This window comes from Schistocerca cancellata, chromosome 4 (assembly GCF_023864275.1).
Source record: "Schistocerca cancellata isolate TAMUIC-IGC-003103 chromosome 4, iqSchCanc2.1, whole genome shotgun sequence".
In the NCBI taxonomy this organism is placed as follows: domain Eukaryota; kingdom Metazoa; phylum Arthropoda; class Insecta; order Orthoptera; family Acrididae; genus Schistocerca; species Schistocerca cancellata.
The window spans coordinates 291,729,218-291,750,050 of record NC_064629.1 but is presented as its reverse complement, the minus strand read 5'-3'; positions in this window follow the sequence as shown (position 1 = coordinate 291,750,050).

The window sequence follows — 20,833 nt, the reverse complement described above, 5'->3', positions numbered from 1 at the left end:
CTTTTTACTCTGAAAAACCACTTCACACTTCATAATCATCTCCAACGTGCATTCAAATATGAATGTCTACTTCATCTGCAGTGGAGATTATGTTATTATTCCAGTCCTTGAAATGATCTCTCTCTCTGGTTGGCGATGTCACTGTGCTTGAAGGCTCTGTGTTAATAAACAAAAGAGAGACAAGTGATAGAAAACTGCATGATAATGTACCCGAAAAAATGTATTTTACATTGATAAAATATTATACCAATTATAGTACTTCCGCTTGGGAATAAGACACGGCCGGCCGGGGTGGCCGAGCAGTTCTAGGCGCTACAGTCTGGAACCGCGCGACCGCTACGGTCGCAGGTTCGAATCCTGCCTCGGGCATGGATGTGTGTGATGTCCTTACGTTAGTTAGGATTAAGTAGTTCTAAGTTCAAGGGGACTGATGACCTCAGTAGTTAAGTCCCATAGTGCTCAGAGCCATTTGAACCATTTTATAAGACACGATGTACTAAATACACAAAATGATTACTTCAGTGATTGTACGTAGTACCTGAAAAACTAATACACTTTCAGTGCAAACTACTAAGAATTTCCTGCTTTTAATTTATATCAAGCATAATAACACCACGGAAAGACGGCCAAACGAACGTAGCAGTTTTATGTTTGGAAGTAATTACAACATTCCCACTTAGGAAAGTCAGGTCTTGATTTTTAATCCTTTGTACCTCCTGTTAACAAATGCGTATCTATCCGTATACATTAGTTAGGCTAGTTAATAACTAATCTATTCTTTCCTCGTATCATACTGAAAAAGTATCTGCAACTACAGTAACTTAACTCGTCTCACAGTCATTTTCATTGACGCTGTAGATTTGTTGTCAAACGAAAAAAGAATTAATAGTTATAGGTTCTTCTCCGTCGTCTAATTCACCTGTGGCCTCTTAAAATGGTTTCAGGAAATCCACAATTCTTCCTCGAACCTCATTATCATATCACTGTAAGCTGTAAGCAGAATTTGCCGCCCACTGGCCGAGCGGTTCTAGGCGCTTCAGTCCGGAACTACGCCTCTGCCATGGTCGCAGGTTCAAAACCTGCCTCGAGCATGGATGTGTGTAATGTCCTCAAGTTAGTTAGATTTATGTAATTCTAAGTCTAGGGGACTGATGACCTCAGATGTTAAGTCCCATAGTGCTTAGAGCCATTTTTGTAGGCAGAATTATTACCGTCACTAAAGCAACAGAATCTTTATATTGAATATGTAAGGACTCTAGCATAGCGTACAAGCTGTTCCAGCGTATACCGACCTATTACTTCAAAAGATGATTTCAAGGAAAAGCAGATATCACTTTTCTTCACTTACCGATAACGAATTCCGGAGTATCTATTATTGCTGCGATGTTCAGGGCATTATTTAGTACTAATCTTTCTCATCGAAATTGCAGCGCAGTACTGTTTTAATGCAAAGTGCATAACAATGAAGCTTGTCGTGATTTTCAAAAGCTTTTATCCTGTTGCCATCCTGGTCAGAGCCAAAAAAAAAAAAAAGAAATATATGCAGCATGTCCGACGAAATGTTCATATCAGTCTTCTATTTCACTTTTAATAGTTGTTTTCATCTTTTTATCTTCCGTGAATTTAGTCGTAAATAAAGCGTTATTCACAAGAGAAAAAATGGTTCAAATGGCTCTGAGCACTATGGGACTTAACATCTGAGGTCATCATGAGAGGCACCCACATGCCTTGCTCATACTGTGGCATCAAGCAGTCAGGCATGCAAGATAAGTGGTCTGCCAAGCGAGTGGACTCATTCTTATTTATCGAGTAACATGAACTCTAGTACTCACAATTATTAACCAATTATTAACTGTAGGCAGACGCTTATCGATAACTGAGTGTAGCTTCCTCATTTCCTGTTTATTTCCCTTATCCATTGCCTCCAATCTTTATTTACTATCTTTATCCATCGCTTCCAATCTTTCCTTATTCGCTTCCAATCTTTCATTAGTCTCCCTATCTCTCTCCTTATTATCTTTATCCATCGCTTCCAATCTTTCATTATTATCTCTATCCATCCTCTGTAAAAACTGCAGTAGCACATTGTCATTTGTTACTTTCGGTGCACTCACTTCGTTCACCTGAGAAATCGTAGCTTCGCTAAGGGTAGCTACACTTTCACTGCATACCTGACCTAATCCCGGCTCGCCCACGTCATCGGGAAAAGCCCCCGATTGTGAACAAAGCCCACTGCCTAAAGGATCACCTAGCCGCGGTCCGCTGACTAATTCAGCCCCTTCCGAGTGTTTGCCGCTCTCGCTCATTACCCCAAGGTCGACACCTACTTCCTGCTCCACTGCTACGTTCACCCCAGAATCACTCTTCTCCATGGTGACTACACTTTTCGACTGCGACCTAGTTACTATGGACATTACGCAAAAAAAAATTATACAACTATCTTCCAGCCTTGGACGACATAGCAATCAATTACATAAAAAAAATAAAAGACCTTCATCAATCCAGAAAGAAATTGCAAACAAAAAATTTTACTTTTTAGCACTATCTTAACAGCAAACCCTAACAGCAAAATCCTGGCAGGGTCGAATTTATGAGAGGCACCCACAAGCCTTGCTCATACTGTGGCATCATGCAGTCAGGCCTGCAAGATAACTGGTCTGCCAAGCGAGTGGTCTCATCCTTATTTATCGAGTAACATGAACTCTAGTACTCACAATTAAGTTACAAGTTATTCTCCTGTTTGAATATTACGCAACGGAAACGCACATCTGACTATTAGTAATTTACAAAACTCTGACTGTTCACTACACACTGGCAATACCACATTTTCTTTCTCATTTAACGGCTTTGATCAACACGTGGCCATCACACTGAATATGAATGGCGCACACATTATAAATTCTGGGTATCATGACAACATACTATTCGAAGGAAAAGGCCACCAATCTTTTTCTTTTCACTATCTTATTTATTCCGATAAATTCTATAACCTACACACACAAATTCTATAACCTACAACAATAACACATGAGAAATTCCGCCCAGTGGGAATGGCTTTACATTGTTACATCTGACATGGTCTCGTAATTATTTAACGCTACAGTGCACTTTCTGGATAGGATGGTGGATCTTTTGCTATATCTCACACTTCGACTCTCACAACCATCATCACGAAACTTTCCTCCAGACCGAGCAGTACAAAAAGGAACAAGCATAACCTACTGCCTATGAAACTATCTTCTTACTCTCCCATCCAACCACACATACTTACATTTCATGAAATGCGTCACACTGGCAACATACAATACAACACCAAGAATAGTCACAACGTTATAATCACATCACTTTCAGCTTTCCCACTTCAATTCGTATTCATCCCAGTTTCACATGACACTGCCCCACTTCATAACTTTTCTTTCCTACTATGATCTCTGGAGGACATATGCACATCTTCCTGTGCAATGCAAGCCAAGTGGCGTTCCTGGATATATGGCTGACTCACCTTGCTTCTTTCTCAGAGTATTATAGTTTGAATCAAGCGTCACACGGAAACATAACACGCAAAGTAATATTAAGAATGTATTCATCACACACGCGAGTCCTCAACTGATACCATGGACGAGTACTTCTCTTTATCCTTTGTCTCATACACAGCTTGAGTCTCACACAGTACTCACCACGTGGAAGTACTCGTCTCTAATTTCAAGTTCTGCACACACCATTTCTTAAATATTTCCAACTTATAGTACACACACTAGTAATTCAGCTTAACTTAAGCACTCGGAAGTATTTCAACTTATTGCTACACGTGGTTTCATTGTGACCGTTGGTCACTTCTGAAGATTACTATGATCCCCTTAATATTACCTGCCTGACATTTAATTCTCCCCACAAAAGTTTAGAAATAGAGAAATTATTATACCAAACTACTCTTAAGTATCTCACATGCATACCATGTCTCCACTCTTTTGTCTTTACGGAGCACACCTAAGACAGGTCTTACCAACACTAGATCCAGCGGCAGAGTGCTGAAAACATGGCCGTTCTTCAGGTCCTCTCGTACCTCTGCCGAAGTGGGGGAGCACCTTGCTACCATATTGGTCAGCCACATTTCAGGCGCTCAAAGCTCAGGTAAATTTCATCTCTTTGGTTCCACCAAAGGTGACCAAAAGATCGTCTCAAAGATGATCATATATTCACATTCACTATCTGCGGTTAGCAGACGACCATACATTCATTCATTTCACAGATCTCACCAAACTGGATGTAGGGATTTATTTTGCGGGAATGCACATGTGATCAATTAAATAAATAAACTGTCATTCTTTCCCACACTGGTATCCGGCTTCGCTGTATTAATTGAAATTGATTTATTATTAGAAAAAATATGTTGTACTGACAAGAATAACGAAGAATGTTTTACCTATTTTCAATGTCGGGCGGTACTGTACCCTTTCACCACCGGCTACCCATGCAGAAAAAAATGGCACGGTACTATCCTTGCAATGCGAGGGTAGTTCCGAACATTTTTTTAAGAAAGCTGTATTAGAACAAACGTAGCAAGTCATCATAATAACCAGCAGACCTTAGCCCCTGGTGACCTCAAATAGACGACCAAATGCTGTTATTTACCAAATTATTGACACGGTTGTTGCATTATTGTACTCTCCACAATCCGGAGTAACGTACACATACAAATTTACAACAATCCAAATGACAAAAAAAATTATATCATACAAATAAATAATAATGGTGAGATAAAAATTTGCTTAGTTACCGGGATCTCCATTATTTTTAGGAGAAATCCAAACTTCAATAATTCTAAAACAAGTAAAAAAATACTAATTGTACTCATAAAATTTTAAATAGCTCACCGTCCAAACACAGAACAAGTAATCTGACATTCATAAATTGCGTTGTAATAATCTTTACACGGCAATGTCTAAATACAAAACAAAATTACAAAAGAGAAAAAATTGCGTACACTAGTTACATGTAGAATGTCAGGCTCCATACCATTACTCTAAAATGTACATCAAACTTACAGAGAAATTAAACTGAGAAAAAAAACAATGAAATATAACACAAGTTACATACAGGTTACGTAATATAGTCAATCTAAGACATCATGTCATACCTCATTAACAATCATCACTTAAGCAATTGCCACCACTACTCGACTGTGAGTTTAACCTTATCCTTGTCCACCAGTACAGATACCTGCTGCTGAGCTAGTCAGTCCATCAACTTTGATCAATACACGCCGTAAATAGTTTAGCAATAAGTGCTTGAATCCACCAGTAGCATTCGTATTTTACTCTACTGCTCATTTCTCTGTTGTTGCATATTAAGACGACAAGAACTTGCATTCTGACTAGCCTCCGTTACACTTCAATGTGAAATATCACCACTGTGATAATGAAAATAAGTGGCTTCAGTCAACACACCAACAAGATCATTACTGTCCACGACATCAAAATGCATCAGTTAATTCCGATATTTGTTGTGCAATGCAAACTCTTGTCCCCTGTGACATCCTTACTGACCAATGCAACAAGAGCCGCTGCGTTAGTATTACGACACTGGCTACTAATTAAAGCATCCTTGTACCAAATATTCTAATAAACATGCTACGTGAACTTGATAGCCCAGAACAAACAAACAAACAAACAAAAACACTAACTATTCTAAACACATATGTTAATGAAATACAATTACACTTGCTGTCCCTTCAGGAATGATACATATAGAAAAATTTTACACAATTACAAATACATTATTCCCTATCTTGTGAAACACACGGAAACATTTCATTCTGTGATTTTCTTGGGGTCAAAAAGTTGCAGATAGTTTTCCTAGAAACACTGTCTCGGTGTCAAAGCTCTCCCATGGTTACCCGGACGAAAGTCTTTAAGTCACTCAAATCGGCATTTTGAACACGCACTGAACAGTATTGTGTATCTCACATTAAACACAAATGTCATAGTCACTCTCAGAGTACCATCCACACGAATCTGGTCGTCCAGAAATGGCCCTACAACTACTATTACCCACGGTCCTGTCCTTTCAGTTCATGGTGTAATTAAAAGTCTGAAGTTCCAACAAACAGCACTTATTCCCGCACCAATTAAATAAATGTCTCCTACTACAAATGCAAATATCAATGTCCCACTATAGTTTCTTGCGTTCAGACAATAATTAGTCACCAAACGACAACTGTCCTCTTTAAGTATAACAAGCGTCCCACATGCAATTTACAAAGCACACTTAACAAGTCACTGCCAAAAGTTTATGGATCCCACTGTTCAGTGGTCAAGACAAAACAAAACAATCGTCCTGTCTGCTAAAGACAAAATCTTTTCCACCACTCACACCGTAGAAACACCAGTCCTTCACTTTCCAACTTATTGAGACACACGAACAGTCATCTTGTTTCACGGCTCCACAGTCCAGTACTAGTTAATAGTTGCTGTTAAAAAATGTCCGCCGGACTCTGCCGCGCGTCGTTCATTCTGCCGTCGCGCCGCCGCCGCGTGAGCCATTGAGTAGAAAAAACCAGCCGCTGTTGCCTCCGCGGGATACTGTCTCCAGTCGTAAGGGTGGCGGAACTTATGAATGGCCAGTGGTACGTGCGTGTCGCCCCAGGCCATTGACCTGCTGTAGTGGGCACGTGGAGTGTACCCCGACCGGCAGTGGAGTGGGGAGTGCACCGGCTCTGTTGCCTCTCCCATGCCGACGTCAACTTGGCTTACGTGGTACAGGCACGTTCTGTGTAGCCCCTCAGCGCTACAACACCCAGTCAGTCAGACCCTTCCGTGCATTTCGCAACATTACAGACAAAAGGATGTTCTTTTTTTTTCTGTCATCAGTCTACTGACTGGTTTGATGTGACCCGCCACGAATTCCTTTCATCTCAGAGTAGCACTTGCAACCTATGTCCTCAATTATTTGCTGGACGTATTCCAATTTCTGTCTTCCTCTACAGTTTTTGCCCTCTACAGCTCCCTCTAGTACCATGGAAGTCATTCCCTCATGTCTTAGCAGATGTCCTATCATCCTGTCTCTTCTCCTTATCAGTGTTTTCCACATATTCCTTTCCTCTCCGATTCTGTGTAGAACCTCCTCATTCCTTACCTTATCAGTCCACCTAATTTTCAACATTCGTCTATAGCACCACATCTCAAATGCTTCGATTCTCTTCTGTTCCAGTTTTCCCACAGTCCATGTTTCACTACCATACAATGCTGTACCCCAGATGTACATCCTCAGAAATTTCTTCCTCAAATTAAGGCCGGTATTTGATATTAGTAGACTTCTCTTGGCCAGAAATGCCCTTTTTGCCATAGCGAGTCTGCTTTTGATGTCCTCCTTGCTCCGACCGTCATTGGTTATTTTGCTGCCTAGGTAGCAGAATTCCTTAACTTCATTGACTTCGTGACCATCAATCCTGATGTTAAGTTTCTCGCTGTTCTCATTTCTACTACTTCTCATTACCTTCGTCTTGCTCCGATTTACTCTCAAACCATACTGTGTACTCATTAGACTGTTCAGTCCATTCAGCAGCTCATTTAATTCTTCTTCACTTTCACTCAGGATAGCAATGTCATCAGCGAATCGTATCATTGATATCCTTTCACCTTGTATTTTAATTCCACTCCTGAACCTTTCTTTTATTGATGAAAGGAGGAAGTACAAACATGTTCCGGGAAAATCAGGAATACAGAAATACAAGTCGCTGAGGAATGAGATAAATAGGAACTTGTTATCAAAGAAGCACAGATTCCTAACTAGCAAATTCTTTACTGTGTATAGTGGATCATTCAGAGTGAGGCGGATTGTCCATGAAAATGCTGTACTGATTGAGACCATCAAGGGAAAACAATCTCGTGGGCTTCATCACATTTCTAACATCAAATTATGGAAAAGTTAAGGATAGATCGAAAGTAGGCAAGTTATGGTAGATAGTCAGTGTATTTATTTGTGGTGTGTAACGTTGTGCCGAGTCAAATCGAACATAAGAATTTTCAGGCGGGATCGCAGGAAGTATGACGGAATAGACTGGTCGAATGAGTCATGAACAGGAGTCGACAGAGTGGTGTATGTACGTATTTTTTGTCCTATGAATAAGGATAAAGCAGAAACGACGTGATGATTAATGAGTGGATAAAGATGGTAGATAGAGAGAGAAGCGACGTAATAAATAGTAGTGGATAAAGGTAATATTTAAGGAGAGAAGCGACTTGAAACAGTGTGATTAATAAAGAGAGATTCGACGTGATGAAACAGTGGTAAATAAAGGTGAGTAGAATTGAATAATGTGGAGATGTCTTAGATGTATGTTATAGAGAGGCCTGTGTATGCTGCAATCGAGATTGATGCGAATGGCGAAGGAAGACCAGGAAATGATGGAGTAATGGACGGACGGAGAGCCGAAATACGAATGAAGAGAGGAGGACAACTGCACAACGTGAAAGGACATAAAGGGAGAATGAGATCCAGATGGTGAACGTTGTGGAATACTGACGTAAGATGTAATATAAGTGTAAATCTAATTCTTACCATAACATTTGCAATATGGCAAAAATAATACTTTTGTTGTTGTTGTTGAAGCCTGGTAGCAGTATAACTAATCAAAACGGTACCAAGAATGTGTACAGTTATTTTGCAGGATGAATAATTTGTGTATTTTTTGTTCTTAGATGAAATGTCGCAATTCTAAGTTGATATTTAGCAGGATGAATGATCGATAAAGTGAATGCAAAGGAAAGCCGATGGAGAGAGGTGCCAGAGTGAATGGAGGAATTCGGAGACTGGAATGCTATCTCCGAAACAACTTCATGTGTTGTGTGGTTGAGTATAAGGGAGTTGTCGTGAGTGTGGGGGTGTTAAGGTTAGCTGACTTCTAGACCTATTCTGTTAGTGTATTAATGGATTGAATGAGAAGGAAAATGTGATGTCTGGTGGGTGAGAGTCGTAGAGTCGTGTGATAAATGCGCACACTCCTGTAAAGGGGATGCTACCGATCCATAACTAAAACATTATTGTGCTTTATCGTTTGATTTGGATGAACTTCGATGGCAGGTCATCATATGACGTCATGTGGATGGTACATACATGTCCTAAAAATGTTGTTGTATATAATAAAAGGTTAAATATGTAAAGAGATACTAATTTCTGTCTGTCACAAGCACAAAGGTGCATTGTATGTTGCAGATTTAGAGTCATCAGTTTCTAAAATGTTTATTGTGTTAGGATGTTAAAGTAGTTTACTATTTAACATTATGTGGTAGGTAATTGTGAGCTGTATAGATTGTTTCTTTTTTTTTTTTGTTAGAACACTTTCAAGTGGTATTAATTTCAGTCTGTCACAAGCACAAAGGTGCATTGTATATTGTAGTTTTAGAATAAACAGTTTCTAATTTTTTCACTGTGTTAGGATGTTAAAGTAGTCTACTATTTGATACTGCAATTGTGAGCTGTATAGATTATTTCTTATTCCTTTTTTGTTTTTTTGAACACTTTCATGTTATGTATGAGGGACGACAGGTACAATCAGTGGCACAAGTGTGGGCTGCATATAGAAAAGGGATAAATGTTGAAGTTGTATGTGTAGAAAACTAGGGTGTATGATTTTATGTTTTTTAGAACAGAGATTCTTTTATTACCAATGTATCTAATAAATCATACATGTAATCAATGAGTATTTAAATACTGTAAGAATATCCTTTCTTTTATTTCCATCATTGCTTCCTCGATGTACAGATTGAAGTGTAGGGGCGAAAGGCTTCAGCCTTGTCTTACACCCTTCTTAATACGAGCACTTCGTTCTTGATCGTCCACTCTTATTATTCCCTCTTGGTTGTTGTACATAGTGTATATGACCCGTCTCTCCCTATAGCTTACCCCTACTTTTTTCAGAATCTCGAACAGCTTGCACCATTTTATTTTGTCGAACGCTTTTTCCAGGTCGACAAATCCTATGAAAGTGTCTTGATTTTTCTTTAGCCTTGCTTCCATTATTAGCCGTAACGTCAGAATTGCCTCTCTCGTCCCTTTACTTTTCCTAAAGCCAAACTGATCGTCACCTAGTGCATTCTCAATTTTCTTTTCCATTCTCCTGTATATTATTCTCGTAAGCAGCTTCGATGCATGAGCTGTTAAGCTGATTGTGCGATAATTCTCGCACTTTTCAGCTCTTGCCGTCTTCGGAATTGTGTGGATGATGCTTTTCCGAAAGTCAGATATTATATCGCCAGACTCACATATTCTACACACCAACGTGAATAGTCGTTTTGTTGCCACTTCCCCCAATGATTTTAGAAATTCTGATGTAATGTTATCTATCCCTTCTGCCTTATTTGACCTTTAGTCCTCCAAAGCTCTTTTAAATTCCGATTCTAATACTGGATCCCCTTTCGCTTCTAAATCGACTCCTGTTTCTTCTTCTATCACATCAGACAAATCTTCACCCTCATAGAGGCTTTCAATGTATTCTTTACACCTATCTGCTCTCTCTCCTCTGCATTTAACAGTGGAATTCCCGTTGCACTCTTAATGTTACCATCGTTGCTTTTAATGTCACCAAAGGTTGTTTTGACTTTCCTGTATGCTGAGTCTGTCCTTCTGACAATCATATCTTTTTCGATGTCTTCACATTTTTCCTGCAGCCATTTCGTCTTAGCTTCCCTGCAGTTTTTACAGAGGATGGATAGAGATAATAAGGAAAGATTGGAAGCGATGGATAGAGATAATAAGGAGAGAGATAGGGAGACTAAGGAAAGATTGGAAATGAATAAGGAAAGATTGGAAGCGATGGATATAGATAGTAAGGAAAGATTGGAGGCAATGGATAAGGGAAATAAACAGGCAATGAGGAAGCTACACTCAGTTATCGATAAGCATCTGCCTACAGTTTATAATTGGTTAGATGAGGGGGAGAAGAATGTGGGTGCGTTGAAGCAAGTATGTGACTCCGTGAAAGAAAAAGCCAGTAATTTGGAGGTACGAATAATTGCGATAGAGAGTGATATTACAGAACCTAGGGATGTGTTGCCGGTTGAGCGAATCAAAGAGGTAGTGGAGGACTTACTTGCAGATAAACAAGGGGCATTAGACAGCGTGGATGCTCTAGTTACCCGGCAGGAAGTGGCGCTAAATGAACACAAGGATGAAGTTGCGGAGGTAGTGGTCAGGATGAATACGATTAGTGCAGATGTAGAAAGGACCAGTTTAAGAGGCGAGACAGGCTCTGACAGTACGCAGCGAGAGGTTTATGCCGACCATGAGGAGATACAATCACTATTACAGTTTAAAGAGGTGCAATTAGAAATAAGTAGGAAACATAGGGAAGAACTAGCACAGTTGCAATTAGCGAAGGTGACACACCACCAGGTAGATTGCAGACGGAGAGTGAGATAAATTCAAAAAAGGAAAATAGGCAGAAAGAGGAAGACGAATTCAGAGAGTCAGAAGAACGGTTGTGTCGGATAAAACAGGTGGCAAACCAAACTGGGTACAGTCCAAGGCTGTCTCAATTTCAAGATTCGTTACCTTCATCGTGTGGACCGCTCCTCAAAATGAAGTTTGTGTGTAATCATTTGAGGGACGAGGCTAGAGCGAAAATGCAGGAAGTTATTAAAGACTGTAATAGCTACAAGATATTTTGTGACAAGTTTTTAAATGAATTCTGGTCGAAAAGTAAGCAGGACCAGGTTAAGCAAAGCATATTGATGATGCCAAATTGTAACGAAAGTGGTGTAAGAGATCCAGTGGCGTGCTATCAGGAAATGCTGAGACGAAATAGGTATTTGGATGTGCCATACGAACCTGGGGAGCTCATTAGGATCTGTATAACGAAGTTGCCAGTGAAATTGCGCAGAGATATAGTGATAGCAGGCAGAGGCTTAGACGATTCTGCGTCATTTCAGCACTTGTTACAGGAACTGTTTATGTTTTCTTATTGGCAACGTTACGTAGCGCTCTGTATGAAAATCACTGGCTGTGCTGTGTGCAGTCTGTGGCTAGTTTGCATTGTTGTCTGCCATTGTAGTGTTGGGCAGCTGGATGTGAACAGCGCGTAGCGTTGCGCAGTTGGAGGTGAGCCTCCAGCAGTGGTGGATGTGGGGAGAGAGATGGTGGAGTTTTGAAATTTGTAAGACTGGATGGCATATATATTATGATTATTAAGGTAAATACATTGTTTGTTCTCTATTAAATTCTTTCATTTGCTAACTATGCTATCAGTAGTTAGTGCCTTCCGTAGTTTGAATCTTTTATTTAGCTGGCAGTAGTGGCGCTCGCTGTATTGCAGTAGTTCGAGTAACGAAGATTTTTGTGAGGTAAGTGATTTGTGAAAGGTATAGGTTAATGTTAGTCAGGGCCATTCTTTTGTATGGATTATTGAAAGTCAGATTGCGTTGCGCTAAAAAATATTGTGTGTCAGTTTAAGGACAGTCATGTATAATTTTTCAAAGGGGACGTTTCATATGTCGACCCTTAGCCGAGGATACCTCACTGGAATCTTCTGATTTTTTTTCTTTGGGCCACAACAGAGGAAACCCACAGCAGAGTCATCGACGTTTTGAAGAATATTGGTAGGTAGGTCATCACAGAGCAGACCCACTGTAGTCCTGGTAGAGAGTATGGTACTGGTGGGCCACCAGAGGTGCAGACCCACTGCAGTCCTTGTAGAGATTACAGTATTGGTGGGCCACCAGAGGTGCAGACCCACTGCAGTCCTTGTAGAAATAATGGTATTGGTGGATCATCAAAGGTGTAGACCCACTGTAGTCCTTGTAGAGATGGCCAGCAGCCATCTGTTGCGACTGTGCAGGTGCCACAATCACCATCGAAGAGTCTTGTGGACAATATAGCAAGTCCATGAACCACCACTTGTGCACTCACAAAATTTTTTTTGAAATGTCCTTAGAACCAGCAATGCTGTTATCCAGTCCCTTGCTGAATTATTAACACACGTGCAAATACTATCAGTCCATACTTCTCACATATTGTCCATATACTATGACCAACAGAAACGTGTGCAGTGAAATGTAACACACAAGTTACTTAATTTGATGAACTGGTGTTAATTACAATTTTATAACATAAGAATACAATAACAAAGGTACAAAATACATCATTAAAAACATAACCAAACAGATAACATTTGTAGTACAGGCTTTACAAAAGAATCGAAATAACATATACATCAGTGTTACAGGAATTATGACATGAGTACATACATAAAAGATCAGAATAACTTTCGAAACATCAACTTCACACATGAGCATTAAAACAAAACAGAATAAATAATGTCTAAACATCTTTACAATGTAAATAACATAGTATTAGAAAAATTCTACAACATAGCTCTCTTCAGCTAAACACATAAAGACAGGAAAAACACAAATACACACGGGTACACAAACATATAGAGGGATGCCACAAAAGGAAAGGACAGGGTTTGTTTTCAGTGTAACATTTGGTACTGCAGTCCAACCTAAAACTTCATTCCATAGATCTTTCGTCTTATTTCAACCTTTGCTTCCACCAAAAAAATCCTATCCAAGCATGCTTCCTGTATTCTGTTCATATCCTCTTTCAAAAATAGTTTTTGTCCACTGTACACTACTTTTTTGGCCAAACCATTTTCTTATAGCTTCTTAATGCTTCTACTTCATCATAGTTAGTTTCTTACATAGTCTACCCCCTCTTAAGCTAACTTAAATCTACTGAGCTCAGATATATATACCAAGGGACGAGGCAATGCAGCAGCACATAACAATTTAACACAAACAGCAAGGACAAAAAAAATACAAATTGGCAAAGTAAGCAACAATATTACAACTAATATAAGGCAATGAGCAGCAAACAAGAAAAATAAATCAGTAGTAAACTGGCTTAGCAGAGTAACACAAAGTCAAATTCAGTAACACTATGCCTGGCAAACAGCAGCAGCAAATGAAATAACTTATATCTAAACATGACATAGCTCAAGCTGAAAAAAAATATTACACTAAAGACAACAGTGCAGACAAGGGAAATGTATATTCACATCGTAATGTCTATGTAATTAAAGTGGTGCACCACAAAAACTAATTCTACAAAAAAATACCAAGTAGTTGAAAAGAAAATTATGTATGCAGTTACTGTTATTAATCCCTTCTTATTGTTCTTTCCATTCCAAGTGTTCCTTTTTCAAAGAACGTGGATCATAAAATTATTATTTAATATATCTGTTGACAGAAAGTGTTCACATTAGCAAATGCATTTAATTTTATTTTGTAAAACCAATGCTGCAACACAGCTGGAAACCAGATATCAAATGAAATAAGCAACTATGAAAAGCAAAGCATAAAAATATCATTCAATAGTCATGTGACATTTCATAAGTTAGTAGAAACTCTCTCAACTCTCGTAGAAAGACACTTGTCATAATCAGGTGTGCAGATAAGAATATTTCCCATCAGTTTATAAGCATTTCAGAAAGTAGCAGAAAGTAGGCGCTCCACAATATAATCATATGTTTCCAAGTAATGAGCGTGTCTTATTTGCGATGCTTTCCACAAAGGAATGTCAATAGCGAGGTTAATGGTCTCTCTTTTTTTTTCACCTAATGGCTTTTTCTCCAGGCAGGTGACACAGCTGGCCGTCCACGACGCATTACGTGAAGGTCACTTAACTTTCTTGCTGAAATACTTACGACAGCAGTTTCCGCTACAGTGACAGTCTCATATAAAAATATTTCACAGGTCAAGAATTTGCGTTACAAATCTGTAGAACCAAAATGCTATTGATATAACAGTGCCCAAAAAATTTTCGTCGGCATTGTAATACATTCACGCATTTACATACATTTCATAACTCTTAACGTACGATTCTTGGTTTCCAACATCCTTATTCACAAATCAGAGTCCCTAACCACTACTCATTATTCATATACGTATTCGTCGACACTTCTTCAATATTTCATCATAATAAATACGTAGCATAATCAAATTCCTCATATATGGTAGCATCATCTTATTGATCATAAACATACCTCAACAGCATAATACACATCGTCGTCGTAAAAATAACATCAAAACACCTCAGTCAAATCTCAAAATCGTTGTAGCTTTCTGCAATAATTTCAAAACCTAAAAAAAATTCTCTGCTCATTTCAGTAGTGTCATCTACCTCAAACGTACTTTAAAAATCGTGATATCATACCAAATACATCATTCAAAGCTCTCATAGTATCACAATGGTTCTGAAAAAATATGAACAGTTCACAAAGTACAGACAAAATACCATTTCGTAAGTGTGAAGTTACCCAACTGTGTAATTGCGTAAACATGTGTCACTGATGTAGTAAAAAAAATGTTTATCTCTCAGTTAAATGATCAGATAGATGTGTAATTTGTGTGTTAGAGAAATATGGTACCGATGTGTAAAGTTGTATAAGCAAATACCATATTAGCTAGGGCTCTTTGTGCTTGCCAAACACATGGTACACAATGTAGGCGTGTACCCCCCTGAGGATTAATGTAATTATACCCTCAGGTGTTACAGATTACAGCAATGGAATGATATGTATCACGGAAAACCTTTGTATCATTGTACTTCAAATATCTTTAAAAATAAATGATTTAAGTACAAAATTAATCACTCAAATACGTGTCCTGTAGCGCTAAATGTGCGTCTTGCTGTAAGATAATTCTGTGGAAGTGTCGTAGTTATCGTCCTCTGTAAGCAAAGTTCTGCAGAAGCCAATGTACTTACCTCATGATAGACAAAAGTGAAATGCTTTGCGTATAGATATCTTAGTTATTACGCTTATTGCCGTGATGAAGAAAGTACTGTGCTGTAACATATTGTTGTGCTACGGAAAAGGCAGTCTCATTGTAGCTATACCACAAAAGTTACTACTAAAACATGTTTTACTTTCCAGAATAATACAGAAAAACAGTGCAGATACAAAACAGAAACACCGCAAAAGCAACATTGAAAATTATCACTCATTAGTAGCGTCGTGATAAAATCATGTAGCTGTCACATAAACTAACCACTGTGTCATCTGGTATTTCACAGAAAGTACTTTAAATCCAGAATGTATTTTCAAGTAAACCAAAATGTTGCATTAAAATCTCATTAGCAGTACTGGTAAATGTTCTAAGTATGTGAGCCTTATAGTCGTTACGTAATCAGGCAACTAACAAGCAAGAATGTACAAATAACAACATTGTGTCATCTGATCACTATAACAATGCATTCATAATTCCTGTTGAAATAAGTTCTCTTGCTTCTTGACTGGATATTTAATTTTAAAACATAGTTGCATATTAACAGTTTCTAAGTGTGACAAAGACTACTAGTAATGTGAAGTGAAAAATTTTATAGCAAAGATTAAGTTAAAAAAATAGATTATCTCTCAATAAATGGTTTTACATGTGAAATGTGGTGCAAGCCTTTACTCGTCTTACTACGCAGAGTTTCAGCTTCAACGCAATTATCATGTTGTATACGTCGCTAAGGAACGCTAAAATTTTTCTCAAGGTTAGCGTCTATATTATTTTTCTCTGAGCCATCTGGCGCACGTGGCTGCCTGCGGTGCGAGTCATTGTCTGTTTCTTTGTTGGCGCACGTCGTTATTGGGATTTGGAGGTCTAACTTCTACAAATTCACCTTGCCCAGAGGGCCCAGCCCTGTTTAAATCCTGCCAGTTCTGATGAAATTCAGGTCTGTCGTTATGATCATATCGTCTGTCGTCATGTCGGTAGATTCCATAGTTTCTATCTTGTTGGTCACGTGGTGGAGAATTTCTCCCTGAATCGTATCTGCGCTCTGGACCGTTGCGTCTGAAGTTATTCTGTCTCCCTTTATAATAATTATTTTGGTTCCCATATTGTCTGTTTCTCTGATTGTCTCTGTGATAGTCATTACCGTGGAGAGGTGATCTTTCCCTGTAATTATTACTACTCTGCCAACGGTTGTCATACGGGTGGTGTCTGTTTCGGTCACGATTTACGTTGAAAGAATAGCCTTGTCGTATATTATTTCTGTCATCGCGGAATTGTCACGGATGTGATCTGTAATTGTTGTGCTTCTGTTTTCGCGTTCCGCGATTGTCAGTGTCAATTTCCAGTTCTTGTAACAGTCCCTGAAAAGCTTCAATGTCGTCTTTGCAACGTCCTGCTAAAATAATATGTCTCAAATGTTTAGGCAGTTTGATTAAGCAAATGCGGATGAGTTTTGAGGGGTTGTATGGGTTTGACAGGTACTGATTCTTGCGCTACATGTCTTCAAAATATTTCACAAGACTGGAAAATTCAGATTGTTCGAAATGTTTCACCATTATGATGCTATGTTTTACTCGGTCTTGTGTAGCTTGAGACCAATATGCTGAGAGGAAGGCATGATAAAAATCTCCTTCACTGTGACAATCGTGAATGACCGATCGCATTCTTACAGCTGGTTCATTCTCCAAGTAGCCACACATAAATTCTAATCTGTGCTCTAATGACCAGTTGGGAGGAAAACAATGAGAGAATTGATGGAGCCACGCTTGTGGATGAATGTCGTTGCCAGAATTCTTAAATGTTTTGAATTTACGTGTAGTAATGAACAGCTTATAGTCAAAATCATCATGTCGGCGAGTCACATATCGGTCATTGTTACGTCGTGTCGGCGGTTCCATCTCAAAATTCGGTGCACCTTGCCAATTTCTTTCATAATTACCGAAATGCTCTGTGTTATTATATTGTGGCTTTTCCGTATTTCTATGTCCCTCTTCCAGTATTGGGGCGCGAGTGTCCTCTGAAATACGTAATTCTTGTATCACCTGCGTCAACTGATCTTGTACTTCCCGGATTTCTCTTTTATACTGTGTATTAATTTGATTTTGATTTTGTTTGAATTTTCTTATTTGTTCATAGTCTTCTGTGTCAGTGAAGGCTACGGGTCTTGTGTCATTCAGATCATCATCTACCTTTGTAGATAAATTATTTAGCTGATCCGAAAGTTCAACTACTTTCTCTGATAATAAACTAATTTCCTCCATTTGTCTTTCTAAACCAATTTTCAGAGTATCCACTGTGTCCTTTAAGTTTTCTTGAGTTTTTGCAAGTTGCATAACCGAATCGGTAGATGCAACTGAGTCAATTTTAGCTTGCAGGGTCTCATGATTTACATGAACAATAGTTTGCAGTTCTTTTATGGCTGCTTCGTGATTCTGTAATGCATTTTCATGACGCGAAAAAATAGGTTGGAAATGCTCACAAATTTGTGTTTTTACGTCATTACAGACTTTTTGACATTTCTATTCAATGTTATGTAACTCAGTAGTTAAATCTTCACGTGTTTGTTCAAGTGTGGTGTCTAACTTTTGAAGATTTTGTTCCATTGTGTCTAACTTTTTAAGATTTTGTTCCACTGTGTCTAACTGTTGCTGTGTTCGTCTCTGATTTTGTTCCATTGTGTCTAACTTTTGAAGCTTTTGCTGTGTTTGTCTCTGATTTTGTTCCATTTGTTGCGTTACCTGTAATAACAATGCATTAGTGTCTGGAATCTGTTCCTCTACGCTTTTCGGCAGTGCGTTTGCACCAGCAACATTCACATTTGGGCAAGCAGGATATGTGTCTTGATTTATTTGAGAAAACGGTGAGGACGCAAAACCTGAATCTACAGTATTTGCAATATTGTGTTCTGTCATTTCGGATTCATGAGGCGAGCTGTTGCCGACCGATCGATCGATAATGCTTCCCTGCTTCACTGCCTACGCCATTGTTTGCCTCCCGGTGGCGCTAACACACTGCTTTCGTCTTCACTGTCATTTCTCAGTTTACTTTGGAGCCTAGTACTACGTTTTTCACACGCCATTATTGTCACAATATTTCACACGACAACACAGAAAAACACAATTTCAAGAGCAAAAATAGGGGAACACATTAACATAGCACTGAAAATAATATCTAGTTAACTGCAAGCGCAGCTGCGAAATACTTGGTGCAAATCTACATGCATGCCACAACTGTTTTACTGTACAAGAATGAAAAACTACAAATACAAAGGAAATTCTCTCTACAATTATGTGCTAGCAATAAACAATAGCTACACTAATTACACAAACTACACGAAAAAAATCAGAAGATTCCAGGTTCGAATCCTGGCAGGGTCGCCATATGAAACGTCCCCTTTGAAAAATTATACATGACTGTCCTTAAACTGACACACAATATTTTTTAGTGCAACGCAATCTGACTTTCAATAATCCCTACAAAAGAATGGCCCTGACTAACATTAACCTATACCTTTCACAAATCACTTACCTCACAAAAATCTTCGTTACTCGAACTACTGCAATACAGCGAGCGCCACTACTGCCAGCTAAATAAAAGATTCAAACTACGGAAGGCACTAACTACTGATAGCATAGTTAGCAAATGAAAGAATTTAATAGAGAACAAACAATGTATTTACCTTAATAATCATAATATATATGCCATCCAGTCTTACAAATTTCAAAACTCCACCATCTCTCTCCCCACATCCACCACTGCTGGAGGCTCACCTCCAACTGCGCAAAGCTACGCGCTGTTCACATCCAGCTGCCCAACACTGCAATGGCAGACAACAATGCAAACTAGCCACAGACTGCACACAGCACAGCCAGTGATTTTCATACAGAGCACTACGTAACGTTGCCAATAAGAAAACATAAACAGCCTACGTACACTACGTTCACCCCAGAATCACTCTTCTCCATGGTGACTACACTTTTCGACTGCGTCCTAGTTACTATGGACATTACGCAAAAAAAAAATTATACAACTATCTTCCAGCCTCGGACGACGTAGCAATCAATTACATAAAAAAAATAAAGGATCTTCACCAATCCAGAAAGAAATTGCAAACAAAAAATTTTACTTCTTAGCGCTATCACAATATATCCCATCAAAAAAAAATCTTAACAGCAAACCCTAACAGCAAAATCCTGGCAGGGTCGAATTTATGAGAGGCACCCACAAACCTTGCTCATACTGTGGCATCATGCAGTCAGGCCTGCAAGATAAGTGGTCTGCCAAGCGAGTGGACTCATTCTTATTTATCGAGTAACATGAACTCTAGTACTAACAATTAAGTTACAAGTTATTCTCCTGCTTGGATATAACGCAACGGATAACGCACATGTGACTGTTAGTAATTTACACAACTCTGACTGTTCACTATGCACTGGCAATACCACATTTTCTTTCTCATTTAACGGCTTTGATCAACACGTGGCCATCACACTGAATATGAATGGCGCACACATTATAAATTCTGGGTATCATGACAACATACTATTCGAAGGAAAAGGCCACCAATCTTTTTCTTTTCACTATCTTATTTATTCCGATAAATTCTATAACCTACACACACAAATTCTATAACCTACAACAATAACACATGAGAAATTCCGCCCAGTGGGAATGGCTTTACATTGTTACATCTGACATGGTCTCGTAATTATTTAACGCTACAGTGCACTTTCTGGATAGGATGGTGGATCTTTTGCTATATCTCACACTTCGACTCTCACAACTATCATCACGAAACTTTCCTCCAGACCGAACGGTACAAAAGGAACATGCATAACCCACTACCTCTGAAACTACCTTGCTACTCTCCCATGCAAACCACACATACTTAAATTACATGACATACACCACACTGCAACATGGAATCCGATATAAGGAATAGTCACAACATTATAATCACATCACTTTCAGTTTTCCCACTTCAATTAGTATTCGTCCCAGTTTCACACGACACTGCCCCACTTCGTAACTTTTCTTTCCTACTACTAACTCTG